Here is an 8,562-nt window from a genome sequence, read left to right on the forward strand (position 1 = left end):
CGTATTAACATAATACTTACTATATTATTATATTTTTTGCAAAACTCACTCTATTTTTGTTAATTATATATATATATATTCAAGAATAATTAATTGAAACATCGTTAAATTAGTCAAGTGAAATCGGTTTGGGAAAAATTAGATTAATTATCTATTCATTTGGACCCATTTCCTTAATTAATTTCCAGTCCAAATCCCCCCTAAACTTAATTAAAATCAGCCCAACTCCTTTTCAAACATCAGCAACATTTATCCCAGCAGCAAATTAACTGCCCCAGCCCACTAAACCACCAACCCGGCCCATATTTCTTTCTTCTTTACCCAGCAGCAACAACATACAGCTTCAACAATCGTACAACCATAGACAACTCAACAAGCGGCTCCACCCAACGACCCTACAACCAATCCGACCTGTATCCACCATGGATTCCTTGAAGCTTCCCGAAGTGGGACAGCTTGTTCAAATTAATGATTGTGCTGTTGCAGCTCCTATTATCTTTTAAATTTTGAAATTTTTCCTTCTTTAGCAAAAAGCCAGAACACTCACTCCGTAAATTCTGGGCTTTCGTTATAATTCCTTGTCCCACATGATTTGGCTCCCCCATTTTTTTTTTGATCTATTAAAAGCTCAATCAGAAAGGGAGAACAGAAAAAAAAAAAAAAAAAAGGAAGAAATAGAGAAGAGCAGAGGAAGAAGAGGCATCAGCTATCAAAATTAATTTGAATTACTATTTCTATCCAGTCATTTTTTGCTCTTTTCCCGAAATTAAGGTCCGAGTCTGAGTTTGGATTTTCGACGGAAATCCTTAGTTCGTTGCTATGCAAAAGGTCAGTAATTACTCCCAGCTTTCGTTCCATTTCAGTTTCTATAAAAAATATAGTCGCTCAGTAGTCCTTTGTTTTTCTTGCTTGCTGAATTTCTGCTTATTCAATCCCGTTGGAATCCTCTGTTTGCTTGTTGTAGCATATCCTTGAGATATTAAAACCTGACTAATAAGTGAATAAATATGTTGTTCACTTCGTCGGAATCTATCAGAACCTACGGTACTTGTTTGTTTTATTACGATATCTAGGTCAATAGTCTTTTTAGAAAACGAACGATGAACGTTTAGGAAGATGAGACTTTGGTAGTGTGTTTTGAGTTTTTGTCTGTAATTGTGCGTATAGAAAAGGGCCAATTAGATATTCAAATACGTATGTGTTCATCTTGTTCTAGAATCTTTAATCGCTTTTGCATATTGAATTCAAAATACGATTGTGTTTTAAAATTTTGTTTATTTGCATAATTCCTTGGCATCTGGGAACGGGAGTAATGTAATATTTCTTCCAGATTGTATATTTATTCCTTTGGAATTCTATTTTCAAGTATGCATTTTCGTTTCGGTTATCTTGCTTCCCTTTGTCAACTAATCTTTAGAATTGTATAAACCTTTCATCTAATAGTACACACCGTCGCTCCATTTGATGAAATATAGTTGGGTCAGTCAACTGTAAGGGAATTGATACTAGGATGAAATTCAGCTTTTCTCACCCTTTTAATGTTTCTGAAAATACTTGACTGCCCATCATGAGAATTCATATGGGCGAATGTTGCGGCAGTTACGTAGTTATGGCCCCCTCTTGATCGTATGCTTATAATTATTATTATTATTATTTTTAGTTTCTAAATGAGAACGAAAAAGCTATGCGGGTTTGAATTTTGAGGTGCTGCTAGTTGTTAGTTTACAGATGACTATGTCATTTTTTTTTACAATATGAGCATGGAAACAACAACTTGAATCCCAGTTATCTAAATTAAAAAAAAAACTCACTGTTAAGCATACATGAGACTCACTTTAATTCTTTAGTTATCAGGTCTTGGGTGTAAAAAATGCAAATTCCTAAAGCTTACTCGTGGTTATCATGTTCTATTCGGTGATCAGAATTTAATTTGGTAGTGTTCTTCGTCATCATCTTGCACGTTTTATCTTGCGTTAATGTCTTGCAGTAACTTAGTTCTTGCTATAAATGATACTTTTGGGTCCATAAGTCACATTCAAGCTCATGCCTTGGTACCAAAAGAGACGTCTCTGAAAATTAGTTTAATCTTTCTTTACGTCTTTATAATTGATAGAGAACATTATAAGAGTATTAGTCATACTGAAGGGATCTTACTCCACATATTCGCACTTTTTTCCAGTCCATTAGTCCCCTATGGAAATTTTGTATGTCAGACTTCATGGTTAATATATTTGCTTCAAAGTTTCCCTGTGCTTTCGCACACAGTGAGTTTTGTGAGTCATGGACAGAGAGGAGTATGTTTTGCATACAGTAAGTTGTGAATGTTCCCTGTAATTTTTTAGTTGGGATTCTTGATGGTGAAACTTTTTTAGAAGAGATTCCAAATCTCATAGGTTTGGATCCCTTTCTCTTATTAGAATCCGTTCCTAGTATAAGATTGACATGTCAACATTTATTGTACTTTGGAGAAAAGGCTCGATACCTTCCACTTGTGGTATTTATATATTTTGTTTCATGGGCTAAAAAGGGGCTGGTCGGGTTAGTTGTTTTATCCTAAGTCGCATTCATGACAGCTAAATAGTGAATAAATATGCCGTGTTTATTTGATTTGTGAAAGTAACGATAATTTTTTTTTTTACTATTTTGTGATATCTTGAATGGACTGCTCATGGGATACTTTCCTGTAAACCTCGTCGATTGTATTCGAAAGAATTAATATAACATGAACATACTTAGATTTGTTTTTAAAGTGTCGAATAGTCTCAATGAGTTATTTATTATTTTATTTTTTTTGTTTGGTTTCATTGAATTCTAAAGTTATTAAGCCATTTTTAGATCATACTTTTTCTAATGAACAGTTTGTGCTATTCATTGAGGCCACTGGCCAAGATCTTACCATTTTTTGAGTTTTTTTTTTTAGCTCCTTAATATTTTTTTTTACTTCTACTACTTTGAATTAGGTAAACAAAATTTTTTTTTTTTGTTTATTTACAGTTGGGTGTCATATCGTTTAGTCAAAACGTTTCTTTTCCCTGTTAATTTGATCTAGAGCTTTAGTTTTCAAGCTTACTTGGATAACGACTTGAAATAACTAGTTATTATAACCGGATTAAGTGGTAGCTCAAGTGGAATTGATGTGTGCACATCTTTCCTTTTGGTTCTCTGCTAATGATGTAAGTGACATAGTTAAAGCCAAGATTTATCTTTTAAAACATTGGTTTTCGATGTTTAATTTATCCTCAAGTATGGTTTGTGTTCAAAGCATAGTCTCATTGTATTTTGTTCTACTGTAACTTTAAATTTTGGAAGGGCCAATCAATATATAAATTCAGCTTGTTTCCAGTTTTACTGTATGTTGGAATTACCATTGATCAATTTGTTCAGGCAAGAGTTATCCTTCAAAAACAGAGTTCGGTCATAAATGATTTTGTTGTGATCGAACTTTCAGTTTTTTTTTAAAAAAAATTGATTTCTCAGGTCTTATGTTATCGTGAATAGTTGCTAGTTTTTATTTCTTCTTCTTTGTTTCATGTACATTCGGGAGCGCCTTTGGGGTCTCATGGTTTGACCCCATCTCTGTCCAAATCAGAGAAGCGAACAAATATTGCACTATATATCTCCATCTAGCAGTCTAGTGTTTCTTTCCCTCTCTTCCAGATTTATTCTTTTTAGACATTCGTTATTATTTTCGTTTAATATTTCACATATTTTATTCGAAATTTTTATATTTTGTATGTCTCATTTGAATGTGAATCTTTGAATGTAATAGCAACTTAATTGCTCACTTCTCGTCTCTTGGGTTTTAAATTTAGAATAATCACCAAACATATGTAAGTTAATTCAATGTCCCTAAGTTAAAATTTGGTAGGTAAAATATGGTCTTTGGAATAATGACCAAGTTTGTTAGAATCTTTTTTTAATGCTTCTTTAATACGAAATAGTAGTTTATCTTTAGAATCAAGTTAGTTTTTTTATTTTTAGATAATACTTTTGAAATCCTTTAAATATAAATTTGCGGTAGATAGGCGTATTATTGCTAACTCGGAAAATCAGCCTTACTAATTTTGGACATGATAAATCAAATTTCCTTTTTTTTCTTTGTTCATTTATTTGAAATAAAAGATGGCATTTAGCGAGCTCCTTTTTAGGATTTATAATGAATAAAATATTTATTTATGTCGTATCACGATAAATAATAAATTCTCAAGACATTATGCATTTAGACAATTATATATTTTATTTATTCACTTAGTGTGGGATAATTAACTTATTTTTATGAATTTTGAATTAAAAAATCAAAGAGTCATTTTTAAAATAAAAATGAGAAGTTCTTAATGTAACTAACCCTTTTAAATTATTAATTGAAAACTTTGTAAAGAATTAATTTCTCTCTTTGGATGACAAAAAGGTAGAATTATATTAGTAGTTATCCTTGACAATTTTCATAAGTGGATAAATCTCTCTAACCTTCTCTTAAGTAATTAGCATGTTTTTTAATAAGATGTATATATTTGATAACTTATTTATATCTTTCTTAATTTAATATTTGATTTCATTATCTAATCTAAGTTTGGTCGGTTAACCGTAGTTGGCGGATCCTTTAGGGTGCCTAATCCCTTCCCTTTAGGATAATTAGAATCCTTACCTAGAATTTTGGGTTGTGTAGACCCTAAAATGTAGTCTTTAATTGCTTTAATCACATAGTTTATAATAGGTGTCCTAATTCACCGTAGAATTAATTAGGTGGCGACTTCCTTATTAACTCAGAAGTTTTCCAATATGTTGTACGCTATTTTGACCTCGTGTTAAAATGGGGTATGACAATGGTATTCTGAGATATCAGGGTAGGTTGTGCGTTCCGAATGTTGATGGACTGCGGAAAAGGATCCTTGATGAGGCTCACACTTCGAGGTATGTTGTTCACCCGGGCTCTACTAAGATGTACCATAATCTGAAAACTTTGTATTAGTGGAATAATATGAAACGCGATGTAGTTGATTTTGTTTTCAAGTGTTTGAACTGTCAACAAATGAAGGTAGAGCATTTGAGGCCAGGAGGTACTTCCCAAGAGATAGCTCTACCTTTATGGAAATGGGAAATGATAAACATGGACTTCATTACAGGACTTTCGAAGTCCTGAAACCAGTATGACTGTAACACCCCGTAGAAAGTCATGCGTGTGTTAGCCTCTAGTAGAGTGCACTTAGTCTTGAAAAATATGAAAATTCTTCTAAGTGTTGAAAGACTTAGACTCATTTTTAACTGACAACCTTTGGGATACAACATTTCAGTCTTCCCGACCTTCGATTCCAGATTTTCTTGTTGCATTGTGATCGGGGGAGCTAAGGGTACGTCTCGGGTGAGTTTCGGAATTTATAGACGAGCATAAGGGCATGTTTGGGGTCCCATTCCAGTGAGACCCCGCGATCTGCAGGCATCACCTGGCAGATCGCCCGTTCCTGGAAGGGCCCTTGCTATATAATAGGCGACGCCTGGCCTAGAGCGGTGCTCTAAGGCAGGCGATGCCTGGTGGATCGCCCCAGGCCATTTTCAGTTTTCCTTCCGAGATTTTAATGGTGTTTTGGTAATTTGCCATTTCCCTATCAACTTAAACACGGGATTAAGCTCCCAAAAACCCATATCATTCATACTTTCACCTAAATTTCTCAAGAACCCTCATGATGGTTTCAAAATAAAAATCCAAGCAGATCAAGATTCGACCGTAGGTGTCCAAAATTGATTTCATATTCAGAATCCCCAGAACGCGGGCTTCAATAAGCATCCATTATCTTTCGAAACAGAGGTGCGTGGGGTTTATCCTAAAAACTACATGGGCTTAGAAATTGTTAAAGCATGTATTTTATGGGGGTTTTGAAAATTATATCATTGATATGCATTTCAAAAATGTTTAATACTACTATTGCTTTGGTCTTTGGTCTTGTGGCCTTTATTCCTAAGATTGCTTTATATATATACATATATGTATGAATTTTAGATTAAAGATCGTTGAGAGCATGAATTATGAACTCCCTCTCTTGCATTGCATTAAAGATTGTGGTTTGTGATTTTGAAAGATGTTTTTGTCGAAATACCCTGGCATTTGAACATGATTGGAATTGTGAGAGGGTTTTGTTGATATAAATGTGTCCTTGTGATCATGAGAAAGAATTGCATGTGTTTACATGAGAGTTGAGAAAATGACTTGTTGTATTGAATTATTGAAATGCGAGTTTCAAAACTTGTGTCTTGGATACAGAGATTTATGACAAACTAATAATGGCTCAGAGATGTGACTTGCAAGTCAATGGTATGACGATACCATATGTATTTATGCCATGACAGAGTATGTTTTCAGAGACTGGATGTTTTGATAGAGTTTTAAAAAAGGGCTTAAGGAGTGTTAGGTGGTTATCCGAAGAAGGCGCTAGTTCAAGCAACTCTTAGCCTGAAACCATATTTGCCGATACGGGTAGATTATTATTATACCCTGGCGACGGCCGTGTGGCGTAGTAGATTCAGAGACCCCGACCCTTGCGACACACTTGGGTTAGGGGCTTAGCTGCCGAGTTAATGGTAGTTTCCACAAAGCCCGTGGAATTTTCAGAATTGTAGGGTATACCATCTAACGCAGAAGAAGTACAAAAAGTGTCTCAGATTTCAGATGTTGTCATAAAGTCTTTAAAATGCCCATGAGATTTCTTACTATACGATTGCTTATGAACGGTTTCAAACTGCTCTCATATATGTTTATTATAAATGATTATTTTGATTTGCTCTGCGCACTAGTACTTTTGTGCTGACCCTCTCCCCCCTCTAACCATCTCAGGTTCTGAGGCTCAGTCTAGGGATCCAGACAAGCAGTAGATAGTTTAGACAGCAGAAGAGGTTGTGCAGAGTTCAGGGGTGAGCCTTCTATGTTCCAGAAGGCCTTATTGTGTTCAGTTGTTTTAGCATACATGGTGTTTGTTGACACCTAATTTTGTCCCTCCCCGATATCAATTTTATTCATTTTTACCTCACTTTATCATACACCCTTACCCATGTGATTATACCCCACAAAAATACAAAGAAAAAATAATAACAAACCCACTAACAAACTTAATCCTCAATTATTCTTTTGGTAACAAAATTAACCACTCCTCCTATCAATTTTGGACAACACGTCACCACCCCACACCCTACCCCACTACCCACCCACGTGACCCCTCACAGTATCACCTTTCATATATACATACACACATAGGGAACAAGAAACACACAGATTCACACCTCATATACAACAATAATATACAAACCCACATCATCATCTCCATATTTCTCTTCTACATAATACACCATTAACCTCACCATTAACGAACAGCTTCCTCACCATTCCAACAGCTCACACATCTCTCTCGCAGATCTATGCACGAAATCACATGCGTATAAGGTGAGTAAACTGAAAATGAAGAGAGCTTCGAGGGAGTTTCGGTCAGTTTCTTTGAGATTTTCCGGCTAAGTTTTGGTGGAATCAGTTAGGTTCGTCATTCGCTCGTTCCAATTCCAAAATCTCCATTTTTTCTCTCTCGTCATTTCTTTTTTTATTTCCAGGCGAACCCAGTTGGTAAACGTCAAAAGTAATCGGAATTTGCCTCGATTCATCTTCTTTGCAGCCACCTAAGCTCACCGAAGCTCGGGTACACTGTCCTTTGGCTCTGTTGTGTATTGGAGTTTTGTGTTCATAGTTTTGTTCGAAATTATCGATTTAGGAGGTCGAATTGAGTTTATTCTTGCTGGTTTGGAACTTGTTTGGATCGATTCACGACCCTCGGGTGAACAACAGTAACCTTACCCTTTTTTGTTCATCAGAAATCGGTTTCGAGACCAGTCAACGTTGGGTACTGCATTGGATTTGGGTCAGTTAGTTCTTCGTGCTCTATTTTGGATTAGTTTTTCTCTATACCGAGTTGGATTCATCGCAATCGAGGTTTTCTATTCGAGATTCCAAGTGCGGATCCTCTTTAATATTATTACCCGCCGAAATCGATTATCGGAAGGTCCATTTTCTTTAACTCATTCTCTCTTCTTTATCGTAATTTGTTGAATTGGGCATGTTTGAAATTGGATGAGTTGGTGAATGTTTGATGTTATTCACGTGAAATTTGTATGATTATCATGCTTTAATTGTCATTGGGTCTGTGTTGTTTATATTGGATTCTGAGTTGAAAAATTGAGTTGATAGTCAAAATATGTGTTAATTTTTGGTTGAAAAAGGATTTCGGGGTGGGAATAAGAAGTTAAAAAGTTGAATGTAGTTAAATTTTGGACCGTTGTCATTTTATTTAATTCGGATTAAGCATGAATTTGATAGAATCATTTTAAATAAAAAGCTTGATAGGAAACATAGGTCGGGTAGGCGAATTTAGGGATTGTGGATTGATGGAATATTCGATTTGTATGATTGAATAGTTCTTGGCTATATTGCTTAGGGATCACTTGTATCATTTGGCCGGGGAATGCCCCAAAGTACTTGTAGTATTTTTATCTGGGGAATGCCCCAAGGTATTTTGTATTCAAAGGACG

At 35.1% G+C, this 8,562-nt stretch overlaps 1 long non-coding RNA gene across 2 annotated transcripts; it reads left to right on the top strand.

The window, feature by feature from the left end:
• Positions 1 to 332: 332 nt before the first annotated feature.
• LOC107856373 lies at positions 333 to 8,186 on the top strand. 2 transcript variants are annotated; one of them, XR_001670546.2, is made up of 3 exons: positions 333 to 828; positions 6,827 to 7,676; positions 7,849 to 8,186. It is a non-coding gene; the product is annotated as an uncharacterized LOC107856373 (long non-coding RNA). The 2 variants fall into 2 exon arrangements; XR_007042588.1 differs by having other exon boundaries at positions 6,827 to 8,186.
• Positions 8,187 to 8,562: the final 376 nt, after the last annotated feature.

Source organism: Capsicum annuum, chromosome 7, assembly GCF_002878395.1.
Source record: "Capsicum annuum cultivar UCD-10X-F1 chromosome 7, UCD10Xv1.1, whole genome shotgun sequence".
NCBI classification, from domain to species: domain Eukaryota; kingdom Viridiplantae; phylum Streptophyta; class Magnoliopsida; order Solanales; family Solanaceae; genus Capsicum; species Capsicum annuum.